The sequence below is a fragment of the Erinaceus europaeus genome, chromosome 20 (genome assembly GCF_950295315.1).
Source record: "Erinaceus europaeus chromosome 20, mEriEur2.1, whole genome shotgun sequence".
NCBI classification, from domain to species: Eukaryota; Metazoa; Chordata; class Mammalia; order Eulipotyphla; family Erinaceidae; genus Erinaceus; species Erinaceus europaeus.
The window spans coordinates 44,120,255-44,145,661 of NC_080181.1; the positions used below are offsets into that span (position 1 = coordinate 44,120,255).

The 25,407-nt window shown below is 44.9% G+C and overlaps 1 protein-coding gene across 1 annotated transcript in view; it reads left to right on the top strand.

Annotated features, from left to right (window-relative positions):
- Positions 1–11,093: 11,093 nt before the first annotated feature.
- Positions 11,094–25,407, top strand: part of TRPM1 (transient receptor potential cation channel subfamily M member 1) — a 142,156-nt gene continuing 127,842 nt past the window's right edge. Inside the window, exon 1 of the mRNA XM_060179273.1 lies at positions 11,094–11,203. The gene's annotated coding sequence lies outside the window, so the exon portion shown is untranslated. The remainder of the gene's footprint in view (positions 11,204–25,407) is intronic.

The window sequence follows — 25,407 nt, forward strand, 5'->3', positions numbered from 1 at the left end:
AACACACATATCCCAAAAGATGTGTGTACGCCTATGTTCATAGCAGCACAATTTGTAATAGCCAAAACCTGGAAGCCACCTACATGTCCAATAATAGATGAGTGGCTGAGCAAGTTGTGGTGTATATACACAATGGAATACTACTCAGCTACTAAAAATGGTGAATTCACCTTCACCTCATCTTGGATGGAGCTTGAAGGAATCATGTTAAGTGAGATCAGCTAGAAAAAGAAGCAAGAATATGGTATCTCACTCAGAGACAGAAGTTGACAAATAAAAACAAAAGAGGAAATATAAAGCAGAACTTGGACTGGATTTGATATATTGCACCAAAGTAAAGGACTCTGGGGTGGAGGAGGGGGGAGTGTTCAGGTCCTGGAACATGATGGTGGAAGAGGTGTTATGTGTTATGTTAATGTTACGTGGAAAACCGAAAAATGTTACACATGCACCAACTACTGTATTTTATTGTGGACTGTAAACCACTAATCCTCCCCCCCCCATAAAGAAAGAAAAGTTAAATAAAGAAAAAGAAAAGAAACAGGTGGGTTTTTGTTCCTAAAGAATTCTTCTCGTTCTGAATTATGCTTGTAGTTCCTGTGCTATTCAAGTTGTTGCTCTGTGCTTCACATTCCTGATAGTCGGAGGTTGCTAAGACCAAGAGAACTCATCAAGCAGAGAGAAACCAGCACACTATTCAACCTTGGCATATGGAGGTGCTGGGGAATGAACCTGAGACCTCTGGGTTCTCAGACACTCAAGGCCAGCTCACCTCTACTGTGTTATCTCTACAGCGCCTGCTCTTCATGTTTACAAATTGCTTTCTTTTGCTTCTTGGCTTATTTATTTATTTACTTATTTATTTACTTATTTATTTATTTATTCTCATCACTAGGGTGACACTGCTCTGGGATGACTTTGCCAGATAGAAAGGGAAATTGAGGGGCTGAGTGGTGGTACACCTGGTTGAATGCACATGTTACCATGCAAAAGAACCTGGGTTCAAGCCCCTGGTCCCCACCTGCAGGGGGAAAGCGTCATAAGTGGTGAAGCAGGGCTGCAAGTCTCTTTCAGTCTCTCTACCTATCTCCCCCTCCCCTCTCAATTTCTCTCTGTCTCTACCCAATAATAAATAAATAAATAAATAAATCTTTTTAAGAATTAAAAAAAAAGGATTATACATATCCAGAATGTGTAGAGAACTCTCACACCACAACAACATAAACCAAACCACCCAATGGGGGAAAAAAAAAAGGCTGAGGACTAGAATAGATAGTTCTCCGAGAACAGACAAGACAGACAGATGCCCAACAGGCACATGAAAAGATGCCTGGAACCCCCTCACCATTAGGGAAATGCAAATTAAAACCATAAGGAGCAATGACCTCACACCCATTAGGGTAGTTATTACCAATAAAACAGACACTAACAAGTGTTGACAAGGATATGGAGCAATTGGAGCCTCTGTGTGCTTTTGTTGGGAATGCAACCTGGCTTAGCCACTATAGAGACCAGAATAAGAGGGCAAGCCCTTCCCATTTATAATCATTTAAAGTTTCAGATGTGTGTGTACAGACATGCCTCAGAGATACTGTGGGTTCCGTTCCAGACTGCAATGGTGAGTCACATAAACAATTTGGCTCCCAGTTATGTTTATACTATGCCGTCTATTAAGTGTATAATAGTATTATATGTAAAAAGAGAAAAAATTTATATACGCCTGGTAAAGTATACACATCACCATTTTTGAGGACCTAGGTTCAAGTCCCCAGCCCTGCCTGCAGAGAGGAAGCTTCACAAGCTGTGAAGCAGTGCTGCAGATGTCTCTTTTTCTCTCTTCATCTCCCCCCTCTCTATTTCTCTCTACCTCCATCAGAAAAAGAAAGGGAGTCGGGTTAAGCGCAGGTGGCACAAAGCACAAGGACCGGGCGTAAGGATCCCGGTTTGAGACCTGGCTCCCCACCTGCAGGGAAGTCACTTCACAAACGGTGAAGCAGGTCCGCAGGTGTCTACCTTTCTCTCTCCTCTCTGTCTTCCCCTTCCTCTCTCCATTTCCCTCTGTCCTATCCAACAACAACAACAACAATAATAACTACAACAATAAAAAAAAAAACAAGGGCAACAAAAGGGAATAAATAAATAATATTTTTAAAAAAAGAAAAAGAAAAATGGCCACCAGGAGCAGTGGAATAACTACTAGCTGTGCAGGCACTGAGCCCCAGTGATAACCTTGTTGGAAAAAAAAAAGAAAAGATGTAATGCTAAAATTTGCTGACCATCATCTGTATCTTCAGCAAATCATAATTTGTTTGTTTTTGCTAGTGAAGAGTCTCGTGAAAAATGAAGTATCATCGAAGCATGAGAAAGCAAAACCCAAAAGACCAAGAGATGCATTAGTTGACAGTGAGACTATTTATTTATTTATTTATTTTTATTGTCAGCTTCCCTCAGTATTATTTTTATTAGTGACTTAATAATAGTCTACAAAACTATATGATTTCTGGGATATAGTTTCACACTTCACCCACCACGAAAGGTCTGTGTCTCTTCCTCCTCTAAACAAACACAACAACAGATAACCCTCTACAATTCTCAAATCTGAGAGACAGTTTGGTTTTACCTTTTTTTTTTGTTTTGTTTGTAAGCTTACTTTAATGCTCTATATTTTACATATGATTGAAGCCATCCAGTAGTTGTCTTTCACCTCTATACTTATTTTATTAAACATAATCAATTCCAGTTCCAGTCACTTTGTCTTGAATGATATAATGGCGTCTTTTTAGACTGCAGAGTAGCATTCCATTGGAATCTCTTCTATGTCCGGTCACTCCCACTCTTTGACCATTGTGAACAATGCAGCTGTGAACATAGGGGTGCTTATGTCCCTTTGAATTAGTGTTCGCATATGTCTTTTGGATAAATGCCTACGGGTGGTATAGCAGGAACATACAGTATTTCCATTTTTTATTTAAGGACTCTCCAGACTGTTTTCCATACATAAGGTCCACACCAGTTTGCACTCCTGCCAACAGTGGACCAGAACTCTTTTTTTTTTTCTTTTCTTTTTCCCCCTCAAGTCTCTGCCAACTCTTACCAATTCCTATTTTGTTGATGTGGATGTGGGCTATTCTCACAGGTGTGAAGTGGACTTTCAATGTGGCTTTAAGGTGCTTTTCTCCAATAAGTGGTATGGATCTTTTATTTTTTTTTTGTTATCTTATTAATTTATTGGATAGAGACAGCCAGAGACTGAGAGGGGAAGGGTGATAGAGAGGGAGAGAGACAGAGAGACACCTGCAACACTGCTTTACCACTCACAAAGCTTTCCCCCTACAGGTGGGGACCAGGGGCTGGGACCCAGGTTCTTGAGCATTGTGACATGTGCGCTCAACTTTGCCCTGAGCCTTTTTTTGGTTTGTTTGCTTTTACCAGAGCACTACTCAGTTTTTGGTGTGGGGTGGTATGGGGGATTGAGCCTATGACTTTGGAGCCTCAGGCATGAGAGTCTTTTTGCATAACCATTATGCTATTTCTCTCCCCCTTTTAAAGTCATAAATAAAGTGTGATAACCCCCAACCCATGTGTCCCTTGGGACAGTGGCATACTGTAATTCTGTTGAGAGTAACATACCTTTGGCTTCAGGGACAAGTCCACCTGTTCTGAAGGTGAGATTTTTCAGGCTTCAGCAACTTAGGCAACCAGGGAAGTGACAAGATCTAAAGAAAGCTGCTCTCTGCTATGACAGGTCGCTAATAGTCAGAGAGATTTTATCTTAGCACCTGGGTCCATCTGTTTCAATCCCTTCTTCACTTTCTGTTGTGTGGCAGATGCTGCTGGAACCAGCATCTGGATGTCCCTAAGGGACCCTGACTGGCCAGCACAGTCCGCTCTCAGAAACCCACCCACGGTGTACCACTGAGTAATGTGAGGCATTTTCAGGATTTCTCAGGGTAACACCAGCTGCACTGGACCGTTTATGGAGGTTTAGTCACACCCAAGAGAATAGTTTGCACGTGGTGTCTGCAAAACTCTTCCAACACTGAGGGTAGCCCACTCCTCACCATTGTGTCCCCATAGTGTTGCCTTCCTGGCATCAGACGCCAGGTAAACCAGGACTCCAAGGAGGACAGGGAAGGGCGCGGCCATCTTGCATCCTTGTGATTGGTTCCTAGCAGATACACAGTGATCCTGTGAGCCTGAAGTAGAACTTTTCAGGTGTCTTTCTTCTTTCTTTCTAATATTTATTTATTTATTCCCTTTTGTTGCCCTTGTTTTATTGTTGTAGTTCTTATTGTTGTTGTTACTGATGTCATTGTTGGATGGGACAGAGAGAAATGGAGAGAGGAGGAGAAGACAGAATGGGGAGAGAAAACTAGACACCTGCAGACCTGCTTCACCGCCTGTGAAGCGATTCCCCTACAGGTGGGGAGCTGGGGGCTTGAACCAGGATCCTTCTGCAGGTCCTTCCACCAGTCCTTGTGCTTTGTGCCACGTGAGCACTTAACCCACTGCGCCACCGCCCAGACTCCCTCTCTTTCATTTTTTTAAAGATCTTATTTATTAATGAGAAATATAGGAGAGAGAGAGAGAGAGAGAGAGAGAGAGAGAACCAGACATCACTCTGGTACATGTGCTGCCGGGGATCGAACTCAGAACCTCATGCTTGAGAGTCTAATGCCTTAGCCACTGCACCACCTCCTAGACCACTCAGGTATCCTTCTATGATGTGAAAAACTCACTATTTTCTTGCTGCTGGGGCCCTGCGAGACTGTGAAAGTGGAGATCCACAGTCCATTATGAGTCCTGAAGGAGAATTTGAGATGTGCTGAGGGGTTGTCACATGATGGGGAGGCAGGGCATGGCTCCCATCGGTTCTCATCCATCACCTGGGTGTTCTGAGTCCTGCAAACAGTGGCATCTGGCTGAGAAGATTCTGATCTTTTCTCAAAAGCTGAGGTTCTGTTGGACCCACACTGTTCCCACTTGAGGAGATCAGGTACGGGGCCTGTCCCTGGAGGTGAGGAAGGAGAATGCACCATGTGCTGCAGTGACTGTTGCAATGGGAATAAGAAGCAGAGCATACTTTGTAGTTAGCTAAGGTGCAGGAGCTTTCCAGAAACCAGAACAGCTGTAAGCGTTCCAGTGACCCTCTGAGCAGCTGCTTCCCATTCGGGTTTTATCATTTATGCTTTGTTAATATCAGCTCTGTTGAAGTTCCATGGACTTTCATTCTCTCAAGTGCAAACATTCATGCAGTAAAGAGCTGAAGTCCTTGAAGCAAGTTCATACTTTGCTTAATTTCTTATTTTATATTATTATTATTTTATTATTATTCTCCAGAGCACTGCTCCTCTCTGGCTTATGGTGGTGCTGGGGATAAACCTGGAACCTCAGGTTTATGCCTCAAACATCTAAGCGTTTTTTTTTTTTTTCTCCCCATAACCATTATGCTATCTTCCTGGTCCAAATCACCACTCTGCCACATTGTGCTGGAGATCCCCCTCAGGACCTTATACATGAAAGGTGAATACTCGGGAGTCTGGCGGTAGTGCAGCGGGTTAAGCCCATGTGGCAGAAAGCGCAAGGACCAGCGTAAGGATCCTGGATTGAGGCCCAGCTTCCCACCTGCAGGGGAGTCGCTTCACAGGCGGTGAAGCAGGTCTGCAGGTGTCTCTTTCTCTCCCCCTCTCTGTCTTCCCCTCCTCTCTCCATTTCTCTCTGTCCTATCTAACAACAATAACAACAATAATAACTATAATAAAAATGAATACTCTACTACTAAGCCACACTCTGACCCCATATGTTAAAATAGAACTCTATTGATTTACCACTGCTTTACAATACTGTAATATTTCAGGGGTACACTTTATGCATCTGTATGTGTATGGTCCTTACTGTACCCATAGCTAAAATTTCAGTGCCACCAGACTATCATAATGACCCCTGATGTTTTCCTACAATTTTGACTAGACTTTGATTACACCTTTATTTCTTATTTATTTGGGTGTGTGTGTGTGTGCGTGTGTTTGTGTGTGACAATAATTGAATCCAGGATCTCAGAGCTATAGGACATATGTTTTTAATAAAATAAAAATATTGACAAGACCATAGAATAAGAGGGGTACAATTCCACACAATTACCACTAAACCCTCCACTGAAAGCTTTCTTATTCTTTGTCTTTCTGGGAGCAGTATCATTATGAGATGGAGAAGGGGAAGGTCTGGCTTCTGTAATTGCTTCTCCACTGAACATGGGTGTTGGCAGGTTGATCCCATGCACCTTTTTTATTTTTATTTTTTATTGGGGAATTAATGCTTTACATTCAACAGTAAGTACAATAGTTTGTACATGCATAACATTCCCCAGTTTCCCATATAACAATACAACCCCCACTAGGTCCTCTGAATTCTTCTTGGATCTGTATTCTCCCCACGCACCCACCCCAGAGTCTTTTACTTTGGTGTGATATGCCAATTCCAGTTCAGGTTCTACTTGTGTTTTCTTTTCTGATCTTGTTTTTCAACTTCGGCCTGAGAGTGAGATCATCTCATATTCATCCTTCTGTTTCTGACTTATTTCACTCAACATGATTTTTTCAAGGTCCATCCAAGATTGGCTGAAAACGGTGAAGTCACCATTTTTTATAGCTGAGTAGCATTCCATTGTGTATATATACCACAACTTGCTCAGCCACTCATCTGTTGTTGGACACCTGGGTTGCTTCCAGGTTTTGGCTATTACAAATTGTGCTGCCAAGAACATATGTGTACACAGATCTTTTTGGATGGATGTGTTGGGTTCCTTAGGATATATCCCCAGGAGAGGAATTGCAGGATCATAGGGTAGGTCCACTTCTAGCCTTCTGAGAGTTCTCCAGACTGTTCTCCACAGAGGTTGGACCAATTTACATTCCCACCAGCAGTGGAGGAGGGTTCCTTTGACCCCACACCCTCTCCAGCATTTGTTGCTGTTACCTTTTTTGCCATGCACCTTTTAATGTGATATCCCTTTGGTCATGTTTTCTAGGAAGTGTATAAAACGCTGTTTTTTGTTTGTTTGTTTTTTTCTTGCACAGAAACCCACATGTTTGTTTGTTTTTTTTCCATGAAGGATTGAACATAAGATTTATCAGGTCTTGGGGCCATAAGATCCCTGTTACTACTAGTCACTTTACTACTGTAGCATGGAAGCCCTAGATGTGGGTTTATGTAAACCCAGAAACATGGCTGTGTTCCAACAAAGTGCTATTTATATTTATTTTATTATTTATTTTTTGAGAGAGATGCAGAGAGAGAAAGACACAGAAACATCAGAGCACTGCACAGCTCCGGCTTATTGTGGTACAGGGGATTGAACCTGGGACTTTGGAGCCTCAGGCATGAGAGTCTCAAAGTGCTATTCATAAACACAAGTGAAAGCCTGAGGAGGGACTTTACAAGATGATAGAATAGGAAGTCTTAGATTCTCCCCCACCCCCAGGAGAAATAGTGTGCTAACTGTTTCTCTGTACATGACTCCCAAAGTCTTTATTAAAGTCCTGGAAACCAACTAAGAAGTCACGGTTTCCTGTTCAAACCGGAAGTCAGAAACTGCTGAGCTGAAATAATTAAGAAAAGTCATTTTATTTTAACTCTACCAACCCCTCCCCCAGCTATCACAGCTGTTATTGGGAGCAAGGGCCCAGCTCACAGTGCTCTCTTCAGATGGAGAGAGATGAGTGACAAACACTCGAACATTCTGGCTTTCGGGGGGGGGGGGGCTGAGACACTGGCGTCTCTCTTCCCTGACACAGAGCTGTTGTATCCTGACTTTGTGGGGGTTGCTGATGACAACTGAAAACTCAGAGCTTGTGTTATCAGAGCACCCCTACTCAAGACAGAGACTGACAGCTACATGTGCTGTGCTCAAGAGGAAGTGCCTAGTCAATACCTCTCTCTAAAAGATTTGTTTTATTTATTAAAGATTTACCAATTAATGAGAGAGAGAGAGACTCGGAGCATCACTCTGGCAAACTGATACCAAGGATCAAACTCAGGACCTCATGCTCATAAGTCTGGTGCTTTAACCACTGTGCCACTATTTATTTTGTTTTATTTTATTTACCTATTTATTGTTGTAAAAAATTTCCAGTAGATTTTTATTTTTATTATTTAATATATATACTTTTAATTTTTTAATATTTATTCCCTTTTGTTGCCCTTGTTTTATTGTTGTAGTTATTATTTTTGTTGTTGTTGAATAGGACAGAGAGAAATGGAGAGAGGAGGGAAGACAGAGAGAGGGAGAGAAAGACAGACACCTACAGACCTGCTTCACTGCCTGTGAAGTGACTCCCCTGTAGGTGGGGAGCCGGGGTCCAGCCTGGAACTGGGATCCTTATGCCGGTCCTTGAGCTTTGCACCACATGTGCTTAACCCGCTGAGCTACTGCCTGACTCCCTAAAATATATTTTATTTGTTTTATTTTAGTGTGAGAAAGAGAAAAGATAAGAGAAAGACCAGAGCACTGCTCAACTCTGGCTTATGGCAATGCTGGGGGTCGAACCTGGGACCTCTGGGATCTCAGGTATGCAAGTCTGGAGTGCAAACCACTGTTCTTACTATTTACCCCCCTCCATACCCCCTGTGGCTGCTCTCCTGTGAAGGAACAAGAATAATGGACATGCATCCAGCATTAGGGGTGTGTGTATGTTTGTTTTGCTACCAGGGTTATTGCTGGGGCTCCCAGCAGTATTTTTTTTTTTTTAGGTAGGTGGTGAGAAACAAAGAAGAAAGACACTGCAGAGTCGCTCCACCATACACACACACACACACACACACACACACACACACACACACACCCCGCTTCAGGTCCTCCAACATGTGGCTTGGAATTTAAACCAGGGTCCTCTACCATAGTCACATACGGTGAGTCACCTGTCGGCCCCCCAACATTAAAGTTCTTAGGAGCACTGGCTGAAGGACCAGCTTCTGTCTAGCCTGACACAAAACACTGAGGGAACCAGCACTTGTGAGATGTCTGCGACACACAAGGATCCATTGCAAAAAAAAAAAAAAAAAAAACTTGTCGTGCCAGAGGGTTTGCAGTACTGAAGTTAGACACTAGGGGGAGCAAAAGACTACAAACTCCTGAACAACGGGGTACATCACTCCCCAGCACCACAAAATCTTTGTTTTAAAGCAGAATGCTGCTCAACTCTGGTTTATGCTGGTGCTGGGGATTGAGCCCAGGACCTTTGGTGCCTCAGGCTGAAGGTCTTTTTGCAGAACCATGAGGCTGTCTACACAGCCCTAAGCTTTATTAATATGAGAGAGAGAGAGAGAGAGAGAGAGAGAGAGAGAGAGAGAGAGAAAGGGAAAGAAAGAAGGAACCAGAGCATCACTCTGGTACATGTAGATATGAATCCAGAACCTCATGCTTGAGAGTCCAATGCCTTACACACTACACTGCTGCACTACACTACAGACCACACGTAAACCTTAAAATAAAAATCAGTGCTGCCCATAGTGCACCATTTTGATTTTGCTGTGGCCCCCACTACTTTCTCCACTCCTCTCCTCTCCTTTGCCAATGTCAGAATGTTGCAAACATTAGAGTGAAGGAATCTGTATTTGTGGGCGACCTGCCTAAATGCATCACAGGGAAAGTAGCCTCCACCAGCGTTTGAGCCTGGAGCAAGGCAGCGTGACACCCCGGGCTGAGCTTGGGGAACAGTCTGCAGTTCACAGAGGACATCTTACTCACACTAGAACCCCAGAATGGCAGGACCAGTGGAACCCAGGCCCTGGCCTGGAACAGGTCACCTGTCTGTCATGTTTTGACACCAGAGCAGGTAGGCGGCCAGATGGGCCAAGGAGATGACACGAGTGCCCCTAACCTCCCCACTCCCCCATCACTGTGCAGGTGATGATCTCCAGCTTCCATTTCGGGGCTTAGCTCTGGCCTGGCCCCCCACGCCTGCAACCTTTAATCCTGCTTTTAAGATGAGCCCGGATGCAAGGCCTTAAGCTGGGGAATGGGCCAGGAGCAGTAGCATCCGGGCTTAGTATGGACTTAATTCTTTCACTCACAGGACTCTGCGGAGAGTTGGCAGTCAGGCTGCAGATGGCACATGTGATGCTGTGACCTCAAATGGTCTCTGTTAATTTTTAGGAGGCTCCCAACCCATTGGCTTCTGGAAACTGCTAGAGCCAGACCTAGGAAGAGCTTCCCACTGGCCCCATCCAACTTTTAAAAAAATTTTTTTAAAAAAATATTTATTCTCTTTTGCTGTCCTTGTTTTATTGTTGTAGTTATTATTGTTGTTGTCATTGTTAGATAGGATAGAGAGAAATGGAGAGAGGAGGGGAAGACAGAGAGGAGGAGAGAAAGATAGACACCTGCAGACCTGCTTCATCACCTGTGAAGTGACCCCCCTGCAGGCGGGGAGCCGGGAAGCTCAAACCGGGATGTTTAAGCTGATCCTTGCACTTTGCGCCATGTGCACTTAACCTGCTGTGCTACCGCCAGACTCCCAGCCCCATCCAACTCTGACCTTCCACTGGGCACATCGTGTTGAACTTTCTGGGTCCTGCCGCTTTGTTAGGTGCCAACCACCAATCTGTGGGGGAAAAAAATGGCCTTCAAGTTGTGCTAGGAAACTCCAAAGTAGGAAGCCCAGGAGCCTGGATCTCCTCTCCAAGACACTGCCCCCCCCACTTCAGGGGTCCAAGTGATGCCTTACAGGGTCTGCTGTGCCCAGAGTTTCTTTTCTAACAAGCACCCCTCATGAAGAGTCCCGATTGTTCCTTTGGAAAGACATCCCCTTATAAAGAATGCCAGCTGTCCCTCATAGTTTCCACTGTTCCTTCGCAAAAAAAAAAAAAAAAAAAAATGTCAACAATCCCTTCACAGAGTGTTAGCTGTCCCTTCATAGAGTCCCAACAGTAACTTGTAAAAAGCCAGATGTCCTTCCTAGAGAGTATGACTGTCCCTTTATAGTGTCAGCTGTTCTCTCATAGAGAGAGCTGACTATCCTTTATAGTGTTGACTTTCCTCTTCACAGAGAACACTGTTTCACCTTATCCAGATGCCACGCCACGGTCTAGGCAAGTGTGTCTGGCTGAGCTGGAATCAGATGTACCCCTGTATCCCTGTACTGGGAGAAGGTGGATCTGTGCCTTCAGTCTTCTCAGCAGGACATCCCAGAGCACAAGCTTCCAGGTGTGTGTGTGGGTGCTTCAGAAAAGTGAAATCTAAGGAGTCGGGCGGTAGCACAGCGGGTTAAACGCATGTGGCACGAAGTGCAAGGAACGGCAGAAGAATTCCGGTTCGAGCCCCTGGCTCCACACCTGCAGAGGAGTAGCTTCACAGGCGGTGAAGCAGGTCTGCAGGTGTCTTTCTCTCCCCCTCTCTGTCTTCCCCTCCTCTCTCCATTTCTCTCTGTCCTAACAACAAGGACATCCATAACAACAGCAATAACTACAGCAACAATAAAAAAGGGCGACAAAAGGGAAAATAAATAAATATAAAAAAAGAAGAAAAAGAAAAGTGAAATCTAACAACTATCTATGTGGGTCACATCCGGCTCCCAGCTCCCACCCCTCCCCCCATACTCACAGAGTGAGTCTTCCTTGTGTCTAAGAGTCTTCCACACTCCTTCTACTCCGACTCCGACTCCAACGCCGACTCTGACGGCTACTACTACTGTTGTTGTTACTGTTGTCATCAAAGGGCCAAGCCTCCCCACGTGCAAAATTTCACAACTCCCCCACTCCTATGCCACTTCTCCCTCTTTCTTTTTTCCTTTTATTCCATTTGATAAGGTGGGGGAGGAAGGGGGAGAGGAGAAAGACAGAGAAAAGGAGACACTACTTCATCACTTGTGAAGCTTTCCTCCTTCAGGTGCGAACGAGGGACTTGAACCTGGGTCCTCACACATGGCAGCATGTGTGCTTTACTGGGTGTGCACTGTCCACCCCCTGTGTGAGTTTTCCACTCAGATAGAGAGATGAGGAGAGTGCTGTGGCACTCTCGTGCGCGACACACAGCTTTGCTCATACCCTTCATCGTTTTCTCAGTTCCACTATGACTTGTCCAGTCAAAACTTCAGAGGGTTCTCCCTAATGGGGATCTGGGGAGCCAGGTAGTTACACATCCATTTGAATGCACAAGGACTCAAGTTCAAGGCTCTGCTCCCCACCTGCGGTGTGTGTGTGTGTGTGTGTGTGTGTGTGTGTGTGTGTGTGTGAGCTTCATGAGCTGTGAAGCAGGTCTGCAGGTATCTCTCTTTCTATCTCCCCTTCCCTCTTAATTTCTCTCTGTCCTATTAAATAAAATAGAAAGGAAAAAAAAAAAAGAAAAAATGGCTGCCGGGAGTGGTGGATTCGTAGTGCCAGCACCAAACCCTAGTAATAACGCTGGTGTAATTAAAAAAAAAAGAGAGAGAGGGAGGGAGATCTGAACTAGGGATTCTACTTTTAGCATCAGAAAAGAGTCTCAGGGGAATTCTCAGTGGGTAGAGCACAGGACTTGCATGCTGGAGGCTCTTCTTCTTCTAGCGTTTGCCATTCTTCCCTAGCCAGTCAACAACAAAGCTGTCAGGAGCTGCTTGTTGCTGGCTTTGAAAGTGACTGGGATCCATGTGGATTCAGTCGGCTAGGAAGGATCGTCAGTTTCCCAATCAATGGGTACTCACGGGATGCACCACGAGAAGGTTGATCCAATGCTCTGAGTTGATTCAAGTCACCGTATATACTACTGGGGTGACACTAGTCTTCTCTCTCACTCATATGAAACTATCTATCTCATTCGAAATGGATAAACAACAAAAATTAAAAATATATATTATTTATTTTCCCTTTTGTTGTCCTTGTTTTATTGTTGTTGTAGTTATTATTGTAGTTGTTGATGTCGTGATTGTTAGACAGGACAGAGAGAAATGGAGAGAGGAAGGGAAGAAAAAGGGGAAGAGATAGACACCTGCAGACCTGCTTGACTGCCTGTGAAGCAACTCCCCTGCAGGTGGGGAGTCGGGGCTTGAACCGGGATCCTTACGCCTGTCCTTGAACTTCCTTGAACTTCGTACTATGCACACTTAACCCCCTGCGCTACCGCCCGATCCCCTCCCTTTTTTTTTTTAATAAGTAAACTTTGTAGCTGTGTCCAACAACCTATGGAAGAAATGGTCCATTGCGGTGAGAACCCTGAGACAAATTGCAGAGAAGGACTGGCATTAACTGTTTTACAAAAAGAAGGAGGGGTTGGGGGAGGGGAGAAGGAGGAGGAAAAGGACGAGGAGAAATGGAAGAGGAAGAGGAAAAGGGAGAGGAAGTGGAAGTGGGAAAGTCCACATGACCAGGAGGGAGTGACCCATGTAAGAAGGACCAGATGTGCAGTTACTAAGCTTTTGCTCGGCCATAGAGATAAGTTTCTCCCATAGAAAGTTCACTTCTCAGGAAGAGAACATCTAGTTCTGGCTAACACTCGAATTTCAGTGTTCTGGGTGGTTAAGGAAGTACTGGGGTGGGGGTGGGGTAGACAGATAGTATAATGGCTATGCAGGATATAATGGCTATGAGGATAATTTCTGGAACCATCCGTTCCACCCCGGTTCCATGGCTGCCAGTTCTTAGCAACATCGCCCCGCCAGATATTCGTCGGGATGCGGCATCATCTAAGTTCATTTCCCACGTCTACGCTCGACCGGACCTGCCAATATACGCGGATATCTTCGCCCACCCTGTCCAACGCTTGACGTCTCGTCACCCAATCTGGTCCCCTATGCCTACACTGAACTTCTCTGTTCCAGTCTCTTGGAAACAGAGTTGGCAGTCAGCTGAGGTAAAGAACAAACACCTCATCACAGACCCCTGCAAGCGTCAACCCGGCTTTGACCTAGCACGTTATGATTGGGCCCTCCTCAATCGCTATCGAACAGGCCATGGCCGGTGCGCCGCTATGTTCCATCGCTGGGGAGCCAGAGACGACCCGAACTGCCCCTGCGGCTCCAGACAGACTATGACCCACATAGTCAACGACTGCCACCTCTCCAGATTCAAAGGAGGTCTCGAAACTTTACATCAGGCTCAACCTGACGCTGTTGACTGGCTACGGAAGAAGGGCAAACGCTAGAAGAAGAAGAATGGCTATGCAAAGAGACTCTGCCTGAGGCTCTGAAGTCTCGGTTCAATCACCACCATAAGCCAGAGCTGAGCAGTGGTCTGATAAAAAGAAAGAAAGAAAGAAAGAAAGAAAGAAAGAAAGAAAGAAAGAAAGAAAGAAGGAAAGAAAGAAGAAAAGAAAAAGAAAAAGAAAGAACTAAAAGTTTCTCATGAGCTTGCAAGGCCTCCACTGGACTTGACCCCAAATAGTTCACACATCTGAGTGAGGCCAGCATTTTGAGGAGTCCTGTTCATCCCCCTTTTTTTTCACTTTTTGTAAAACACACACATTTAGGCCCCCACCTCCACCTCCACCCCCACCCCCACACACATAAGTGGTGATGGAGTCACACCAGCGTACATTGTTTAAAATTATGCTTTTTATTATCTTTTACATTCTGATTTATTAATTTTAACAGACTGCATCTTAGCTCTGACTTTTGGTAGTTGGGGATTGAACTTGGCACATCTGATGCCTCTGGCATGAAAATCTATTTGCATAACTGTATGCTGTCTCCCACATCCATAGTCATCATCATCATCTTCTTCTTCTCCTCCTCCTCCTTCTTTTTGCATAAACATATTATCTGATGGATTCTCATAGCTGGACAAACACAAGCACACACACACACACACACACACACACACACCCTCTCTTTTATTTTACCAGAGTACTGATCAGCTCTGGCTTATGGTGGTGTGGGGAACTGAATCTGGGACTTGAGAGCTTCAGGCATGAGAGTCTTTTTGCATAGCCATTATGCTATCTACCCCAACTCTGTAAGCACCTTTCTCTCCCTTCAACTCTCCCTCCCACTTCCCTCAAGCACTGATCTTTTTAATCCAATATAGACTTCTGGTTAAACGTGGTGATCTGAAGTGATGCATTAACCTCTGCTCCCTCCCCAACCACACTAAAATGACGGTAAGTGGATGACACAGGCTTTATCCCTGAAGGACAAAAAGCCCAGCAGAACTGGGGGCGCCATTCAAGCAATGCCAGCAATATTCGGGAAACAGGGAGGCAGAGGGATTAACCTTTGCCCCTGCTGAAGCAGAAGAGAGACAGCTGACTGCCTTCACCAGGAAGCTCATAGCACAGAAGACAACATGCACTTTGTGACCCCCTAAAAGTACGCTATTGAGTGGGGGTATCTAAGACCCCTTGAGAAAACAGGAAAGCAGAAGTAGCTGCAAGTTAGTCTGAGAGGTGATGGAATCTCTAGGCCACCACCCACTCAGCTCTGATGAGTTCCCACCCCCTTATCCTAGAGGGAGATGAACGTGGCTATCTGGAGCTGCTGAGTCAGCCGCTCTGGGCTCTGGACACATGAGTTTGGTTCTGAGCACAGGACATGAGTAGGTGGGAGCTCCCTAGAGCCAGCTCCTCACACAGCTCAGGGAAACATCACCAGGTTCAGGTCCACCCTGCTGAATGAGTAAGAGATCAGGGGTGTGTGTGTGTGGGGGGGGTTGGTGCTTCTCATCCATAAGAATCACTGCATAGAAAACTGCACAGATTCAGGCAACAACCCCCGCTCCAGTTCAAGTTCTGCTTAGTATTTTCTCTTCTGATCTTGTTTTGCAACTTCTACCTGTGACTGAGATCATCCCATATTCATCCTTCTCTTTCTGACTTATTTCACTAAACATGATTTCTTTAAGCTCCATCCAAGATGGGCTCTAGTCCACCGGGGTGTAGACCTTCTCCTGAGTTTTGCAGCCAGTTCTCTGCATTGCTGATAGTGAGGTCTATTTACATAATCATTGTTTTGCCTGATCTATCTTCTTACTACCTCAAGACCCGCCCTGCCCGCAGGGTATTAGTTAATCCCACCGGTTAAAACTACCTTCCCGTTCTTTCCTTTTCTCCACCCCCTTTACTAGTCATTTCCTTTTCCTACTTGCCACTTCCAGTTAAAGATATATATAAAGGTGTTGTCTGTGATCAATAAAGGCACTGCATTGTGTTCCTGCTCTGCCACGAGTTCCTGGTCTCTTTCCCACATCACTGAATAAGCAGCAGCCCAGGTTGGCTTCGGTCGAGTTCTCTCCAACCCAGAGAGCACATGCCTGGGGAAGAAACACACACAACACTAGCCCAACAAGAAGCAATTGCTGCAGGTGTCTCTCCTTCTCTCTATGTCTCTTTCCTTCCCTCCCTCTATGTCTCTCTCCCTCAGAGAGCCAATCAGCTCTGCCATGAGTTATTGGGGGAAAATTGTTGTTTTCTGTAGCAGTGACTGCTCCAAAGTGAGGCTTGGGGTCCCTCAGGCGGGCTCTGGGCTCTGAAGGCCTGGGTGCTATTCTTCTGAACAGCAGAAGTGCCCCCCCGCTTCTTCTTTTGAGACGGGTCTGTCTGGGCACCGCAAGCCCACATCTAGCCTGGTCACCCTTTGCAGTTATCACATCTAAGAGCAGATTTACTCTCAATCTCCATTTGCTAAATCTGCCCCCCCCCAAACCTCTGTGGGGAGTGGTGGAAGGATTAAGGCTGGCTGCAGATGTTACAGAGGGGCCCCCCAGCACCCAGGGGTGAGAGCCCAGCATTAAGGGATGGCTGGCACAAGCATGCCTTCCTCAATCCTCCGCTGATCCAGTCACTGGCCGGCTGTGCTGAGGCTTGGGCCTCCTTGCTAAACTAGTGGGGGGCTGTGGAGGGCTCTGCTTTTGCCTGCCCACCCAGGACCCCTAGAGACAGGATCATGGGCTCCCTCAAGAAGGCAGGCAGCTCCTTCAAGCGGAGCTCACTCAAGAGTGCCACATCAGGGTCGCAGAAGGTGAGTGAGCTTTGTGGGCTGAGGTGGACGGAAAGACAGAGGATGTCCCCCTTTGTGGACTGTGTTCAGGTGGGGAGGGAGCACTGGCCAGCAGAACCCCCACATCTGGACCCCTGTCTCCTGAGATGGGTTCATATTTCCTTCCTGTCATCTGGGTCTCCCCCAACCCCCGCAACCTCATAGCCCATGTCACACACAGGAGGTGTTAGAGGAAGGGGAACCCCATCCAGAGACCCTTCAGTCACTGCATAAGCCCCTACTGAGTCCTTGCTGCATTTTGACTCCCCCCTCCCCCAATAATTGACTGGGTTCTAAGCTCACCTGTTGTTCTTCATCACTTGGGGGAGCACTGTGTGGGGTTTTTTTTGGTGGGGACACTAAGGATCAGAAATACTTTGGAGGTGTTGGGGGGGCAGGTAGCTCCTAGACACACACACACACACACACACACACACACACACACACACACACACACGGTATTGAAAAAGCATGTGTCAATTCCTTTTCTTTCTTTCTTTCTTTCTTTTCTTTTCTTTTTTTTTTTACAAAAGCACAAGTACTGCTCAACTCTGGCTTATGGTGGTGTGGGGAACTGAACCTGGGACTTCAGAGCCTTAAATGTGAAGAGTCTTTTTGCTTAACCATTATGCTATCTACCCCCACCCAGTCTGTGTCAATTCCACTTCCAAGTATGCTCTGCCGGGACCACTCTGAGCTGCCTTCAGTGACCTGTGAGTCTAGCCCCTCCATCCTCCTGGCAGAACACTGCCCCTTTCTCATTCACCCTCCCTCCCTTCCTTTCTCTCTCTCTTTTCCCCCATCCTTGCCTCCTTCCCTTTATTTTTTTAAATTGCCACTAGGGTTAGCTCTTGGGCTGGGATCAGGCACTATGAATCTACTTTCCCCAGTGGCCATTTTTTTCCTTTTTTTTTTTTCCTTCCTATTTTCTTCGATAGGACAGAGAGAACTTAAGAGGAGAGGGTCTGGGCACAGTCCACTGGCAACCCCAATCCTTATGCTAATTTGCCCCTCGCGTCCCTTGCACCCCATTACTAAGCTCCCTGCCCAGCATCAGTGAACCCCAAGGAACACCCCTCAGTTCTCCCTGCAGTTACTGGAATGACTGTGGCAGGCCCGAAGGAAGGAGGTGCAGAGGAGCCCGGAGCTGGGAAGCCCGCGGAAGAGCGGGCCCCCGCCACTGCCAGGGTGTGTGACACCCCCTTCTGGGCCTTCCCGGGGTAATCTTCATAATGGCCTGGCGTAGGGCGGCAGCTGGCCCTTTAATGCCCCTTAATATCTGCTCTCTCGTGATTAACTGTGCTGGCTAAACCCCGAGCCGGGAAAGGGGCCCGGTTACTCAGCCTGGCCCGGAGCCGCGCTGGGGTGCCCCGCTGAGACCGGCCTTTTAGCAGCAAAGCCGGCAGGGCCCTGGTAGAGCGGAGGCGGGGGAGCGACAGACAGGGAACGCGCCGCCAGGGGGCCCAAGGCTCCCAGCACCAGCTCCCCAGACCTGCTGTTTCTCTGGCGGATGGATGGATGGATGGATGGATGGATGGATGGATGGATGGATGGATGGATGGATGGATGGATGGATGGATGGATGGATGGATGGATGGATGGATGGATGGATGATGGATGGATGGATGGAATAAAATGATGATGATTAGATAGACAGTCAGACAGACAGATAGACAGACAGAGATAAAGGAGCCAAGTGATAGTGTACCAAGTTGAGTGTACATGCTACAGTGTACAAGGACCTGGGTTCAAGTCCATGCAGGGGGGAAGCTTCACAAGTGTTGAAGCAGTGCTGCATATCATCTATCTATCTATCTATCATCTCTGTCTCCTTTCAATTTCTCTTTGTCTATATCGAATAGATGACAGATGAATGGATGAGAAATTGATAGATGATAGGTATTATAGATTAGGTACATAGAAGATAGATTAGATTGCTGATAGATAAAATAACATTTCTTTTATGCCTGAGGCTCCAAAGTCCCAGGTTCAGTCCCCAGCATCACCAGAAGCCAGAGCTGAGTAGTGCTCTGGTCTCTCTGTGTGTTTCCCTCTGTATCTCTATCTCTCTCAAATTAATATATATTAACTAATATATATTAAAATTTAAGAGCACTTCAAGAGTCGGGCGGTAGCACAGCGGGTTAAGCACACGTGGCACAAAGCACAAGGACTGACTGGCATAAGGGTCCCAGTTTGAGCCCTCAGCTCCCTATCTGCAGGGGAATCACTTCACAGGCGGTGAAGCAGGTCTGCAGGTGTCTATCTTTTTCTCCCCCTCTCTGTCTTCCCCTCCTCTCTCCATTTCTGTCTATCCTATCCAACAATGACATCAACAACAACAATACTAACTACAACAACAATGAGGAAACTTAAGGCCAACAAAAATGGAAAATAAATATTTTAAAAATTAAAAAAATTTAAGAGCACTTAGTGGAGGAAATGCTGTGTTTACAGGATTGTTGTTGTCACAAAAGGATGGCTCCATATCTCCCTGAGAAGTGGGTGCCAGCACACCTCAACCTCCACCCACTGTCACTCCCCTCCACTGCAGGGCACTAGATCCTCAACCTCCGTCCACTCACCCTTCCACCCTGCTGCCTTCCTTGCAGAATAGAGACAGATACCCCACCTATTTCTCAACAAACTATCCTTTCTCCAGCCCCCTGCATTTTATTCCATTCAAAGTATTCTTAAAAGTTTAACTTGGTAGGTTCAATCTCCCACACCATCATAAGCCAGAGTGGAGCAAATAAAATTAAAAAATAAAAATTATCTTGCGATTTCCTCTTTGACTTACTTTATATTTTAGAAATGTGTTATTTAATCTTCCAAGTATTTGGAGGAGGGAATCATTCAACTGCGTTTCTAGAACTGATTTTTTAAAAGAATAATTAATTAATTAATTAATTACCAGAGCCCTACTCAGCTTTGGCTTCTGGTGGTGCTGGGAAATGAACCTGGGACATTTGGTGCCTCAGGCATGGAAGGCTTGTTGCATAACCATTATGTTATCTCCCCAACTCTCTAATTTCTAGGTTAATTTCATTCTGGCTGATACTATGCTTTAACTTTTATTCCTTCACAAAGAATTTTAATGGGTACTCTCATGGTAAAATGTGACCTGTCTGGGGGAATGTCTCATATGAACTTGAGAAGATTTTGATGCTGTGGTTGGTGGGGGGAAGGGTTCTGTAAACTTCACTGGGTTCTGATTTACTGATGGGGCAGTTCTGATAAATTTTTTACGTGCCTTTTGTCTATTGGATGGGAATTACTAACAAAGGTCTTTGAGGTTTTTCACTACAATTATGGTTATATGATCAACCTGTTTGGGAAGCTAGTGTGTTTCATTGTAGTGATAGCTAGTAAGCCTGTATCAACACCTGGATATTGCTGAGATAGTAGATCTTGATAGAAAGAAAGAAGGAAAGAAAGAAAGAAAGAAAGAAAGAAAGAAAGAAAGAAAGAGGGAGTCAGGCTGTAGCACAGCAGGGTAAGCGCAATTGGCACAAAGCCCAAGGACTAGCCGAAGGATCCCAGTTCGAGCCCCCGGCTCCCTACCTGCAGGGGAGTTGCTTCACAAGCAGTGAAGCAGGTCTACAGGTGTCTATCTTTCTCTCCCCTTTACTGTTTTCCCCTCCTCTCTCCATTTCTCTCTGTCCTATCCTACAACAACAACATCAATAACAACAACAATAAAACAACAAGGGCAATAAAAGGGACTAAATAAAATTTAAAAAAAAAAGTAAGGAAGAAGAAAGAGGAAGGGCTATGATGTCATGGGATGAAGATGGCAGCTAACACTATGGCAGAGATCATTCTGAAGTTTATGAATATATCACACCTGTTGTGTGCCTTGAAAATATGCAATGTTGTGCTGTGGAGACAGAGTAGTGGTTCTGCAAAAGACTTTCATGTCTGAGGCTCTGAGGCCCCAGCACCACCAGAACTGAGCAGTGCTCTGGTCTCTCTGTCTTTTTCTCTCAGCTTTTCCTCTCTCTCATGAAACTAAAATAAACAAAAAACTAAAACCAGAAAGCTTGCAATGTAATATGTCAATTGTATCTCAAGACAGCTCGACAGATTGATGTTATATGTGATCCTGGAACAGAGAAAGGAGACCAGATAAAAGCTGAGGAAAGCCAAATAAACTATCTAGTCACCTCCCTCTTTTTTTTGCACCTGAATAAGCACTTGATCCATGTTATCTATTGTTATAATTATTATACAATCTTTCCATCAAACTTGACTGTCTCTCTCTGAATAGACTATTCTTTTTTTTTTCTTTCCCAATTTCAATATCACTTTATTGAGGAGATAGCAATTTACACGATTTTTGTTCTTACATAATTACAAAGCCTTTAGAGAAGGAGAATATGTCGCTTGTAGCTCAGTTCTTCTTCTAGCGTTTGCCCTTCTTCCGTAGCCAGTCAACAGTGTCAGGTTGAAAGGTGTCAGGAGCTGCTTGTTGCTGGCTTTGAAAGTGACTGGGATCCATGTGGATTCAGTCGGCTAGGAAGGATCGTCAGTTTCCCCAATGAATGGGTACTCACGGGATGCACCATGAGACGGTCGATCCAATGCATCCCAGTAATGATCTCAGTAATGATCTCCAACACATGTATTTACATCATAGTCCAATGGTACCACAGTCATGTAATATGTTAATAATAGAAGGAGCAGCAGGGCCTAGGAGGTAAAACAGTGGGCAGTGTATCGTACTTTCAAGCATGAGGTTCTGAGTGATGCTCTGGTTCTTGCTCTCTATCACATTTTTAAAACAAAGAAGAATGCAAGGCCTGTGGGACCTTATAATGCTCTCTTTTCAAATTATCTATAAATCTAAAATGGCTTTTAACAATAAGGTCTATTTTAAAAAATATTTATTTATTTATTCCCTTTTGTTGCCCTTGTTGTTTTTTATTGTTGTAGTTATTATTGTTGTTGTTATTGATGTCGTCGGTGTTGGATAGGACAGAGAGAAATGGAGAAAGGAGGGAAGACAGAGAGGGGGAGAGAAAGATAGACACCTGCAGATCTGCTTCACCACTTGTGAAGTGACCTCCCCAGGTGGGGAGCCAGGGGCTTGAACCAGGATTCTTAAGCTGGTCCTTGCGCTTTGCACCATGTGCGCTTAACCCACTGTGCTACCGCCCAACTCCCAATAAGGTCTATTTTTTTTCACATTTTTTAAAACTGTGTTTTAAAATTTTATTCCCATCTTGCTCTATGACATTGTGCAAACAAGCATGTGGCATGTGTATTTATTGATGACAACAGATTTTTTACATTCTAACAAATAACAAATTTATTATAACAAATTTATTTATATACTTGCAGATAAATATGGTACATTTTTCTCTTATAGAAATAATCACTGAGTTAGTTTCATTTTAGTCCATTGTTTTTAAATGATTACAGTATTTTATCTGTGTAGGATCTTCAATTGCATCAACAAATTTATTATTGATGAATAAAATCTTTATTTATTTATTTGTTGGTTGGTTACCAGAGCAATGCTCAACTCTCTGGCTTATGGTGGCATGGGGGATTGAATTTGGGACTTCACAGCCTCAGGCATGAGAGTCTCTTTGCATTTATGCTATCTACCCTGGCCCCTCATTTATTTATTCTGTATATTTATTTATTTTCTCTTTTTTGTTGCCCTTGTTTTTTTATTGTTGTGGTTATTATTGTTGTTGTTGTTGTTGATGTTGTCATTGGATACAACAGAGAGAAATGGAGAGAGGAGAGGAAGACAGAGAGGGGGAGAGAAAGATAGACACCTGCAGACCTGCTTCACTGCTTGTGAATCAACCCCCTGCAGATCGGGAGCCAGGGTCTTGAACCGGGATCCTTATGCCAGTCCTTGAGCTTTGCAACACATGCACTTAACCCACTGCGCTACCACCCGACTCCCTCTCATTTATTTACTTATTATTTATTTTTTAGATTTTATTTATTTATCTATGAGAAACAGGAGGAAAGAGAAAGAGCCAGATATCACTCTGGTACATGTGCTACCAGGGATTGAACTCAGGACCTCATGCTTGAGAGTCCAATGCTTTATTCTCTGCGCCACCTCCCGGACCACTCTCATTTATTTATTTTAAGATTTAATTTGCTTATTGACATATGAGAGAGAGAGAGAGAAGAGACTAGAGCATCACTCTGGCACATGTGAGATCAGAGATCAAAATCAGAACTCTTTGCTCCCAAGTCCAGTGCCCTACTCACTGTGTCACCTCTTGGGATCAACAAACTATTATTATTTGTTTTGATTTGAAAAGTCAAAAACCAGAATCTCTGTAGAGTGGGGCCTTGCCTACCTGCTGTCAGCTGGGACTCATCGTGGATATTTTGTTCATTTGTTGTTTTTTTAAAATTTTTTTATCTTTATTTATTGGATAGAGACAGTCAGAAATTGAGAGGAGGAGGGAAGCTAGAGAGGGAGAGAGACAGAGAAACACCTGCAGACCTGCTTCACCACTCACAAAGCTTTCCCCCTGCAGGTGGGGACCAGAAGCTTGAACCCAGGTCCTTATGCACTGTAGCATGTGCTTTCAACCAGGTGCCCCACCACCTGGCCTGCCACTTTGTTCATTTGTAAGCCCTACCCTAGGCAGCTTTGCAGGGTCTTCTCAATAGCTTTGGATTGGGACTGGGCAGTGGCTTATCTGGTAGAATGCACATGCACCAAGGACTCAGGTTCAATTCCCCAGTCCCCACCGACAGGGGGAAACTTCAGGAGTGGTGAAGCAGTGTTGCAGGTGTCTCTTTGTCTCTACCAGTCTCTGTTTCACTCTCCCCCCTCAGCCTGTCTGTTTCTATCAACTAGTAATAATAATAATTTTATATAATAATAATATTGTTATTAAGAGGAAGAAGAAATTTCACCAGGTGTGGTGGATTCCTCGTGTAAGCACCAAACCCCGGCAATCACCCTGGTGGTAGTTGAAAGAAAAAAAAAACAAAAACTGTGAATCACTGTGCTGGAATCTCTAACAGTCTGAATGTCACATTCTGCCCGCCTAGCGGGGGACTTCCACTTTCCAAATACCAGGCTAATGCTTCCCCAGTCGATGGCAGAACTCCTAAAATGTGGGTCTAATTACACAAGAGTCATCTGACCCCACTTTCCTTCAGGATGCCCGGGTTCCCCAGAAGAAATCCAAGCAGGAAGCATCATGGGAGTTTGGCTCTTTCTCTTACTCTAGCCCCGGTTGGCTATGAATGCACTGTCCTCAGTAAACTTGAGTTTGTTTCATTTTATTGGGGTTTACTGTATCATTGTTGACATATGGGCACATCAATACCCCATGACCCTTTCTTAGGTTACAAGATTGTTAGATCACATCCACTGCCAGAGTTCTGTGTCCCCAACCCTCCCACCTTCTGAAGATAACCACCATAGTTCTCACAAGTCTTAGAGACCCTTTGCTTGCTTCTGTTTTCTTTTTGCAAGTTCATGTGTATCAGTTCTCTAGATTCCACATCTGAGTGTAACTTTCTTTCTTTCTTTTTTTTTTTTTTTTCATGAACTGAGGAAGCCATAAACACCAGAAGAAACAGAGTGTAACTTTCTGTTAGTTGCCGGTGACTCCTCTCCCTCCCAAACCCTCCCTTTGAGACTTTTGCTTCAGTGCAGACCACCCTGTCTTCCTGCCTCCTTTTGGTGTCTATTCCTAAACAAATCCCTCATTCCACTACCATGCTGGAAGTTCAAATCTCGCTCCCTGACCTGTCCACTCCAGGTCTCAGTTGATCAAACCCTAATATACTTAATTCCCCATGCCCCTAAATAAATAAGTAAATAAACAAATACCTTTGACCACCACAGTTCTACTTTGTTTATTGCAGCCCAAGCGAGCAGAGATTGGGCACTTTGTCATTTTCTTTTTAATATTTTAAAAATATTTTACTTGTTTACTTATCTGATAGAGACAGAGTAATTGAGAGGGAAGGAGGAGACAGGTAAAGAGGGAGAAAGAGAGAGAGAGACACGCAGCACTGCTTCATAGCTTGTGAAGCTTTCCCCCTGCAGATGGGGAAATTATTATTATTATTATTATTATTATTATTATTATTATTAGAGACAGAGCAATTGAGAGGGAAAGGGGAGTTAGAGAGGTAGAGAAGCATCTGTAACATTGTTCCACTACTCATGAAGCTTCCCTACTGCAGGTGGAGTCTGGGGGCTTGAACCCAGATTCTCACATATGGTATAATTTTTGCACTCTACCACTGCCTGACCCCTCCACTGGGGCTTCTTACACATGATGGGTAGACTTGAGGACTGATGAGACATCAGTAGTGTAGTGAGGAGGGAAGCCGGCTCAGATAAGGCTCTCTGCTGGAAGCTTCCAGAACCTCTAGTCACTTCTCAGCAGCACCAGGCATGGCACCCTCCTTTCTCAAACTGACCCCCATAGCCACACCCATTCCTGACACACATCCCATCCGG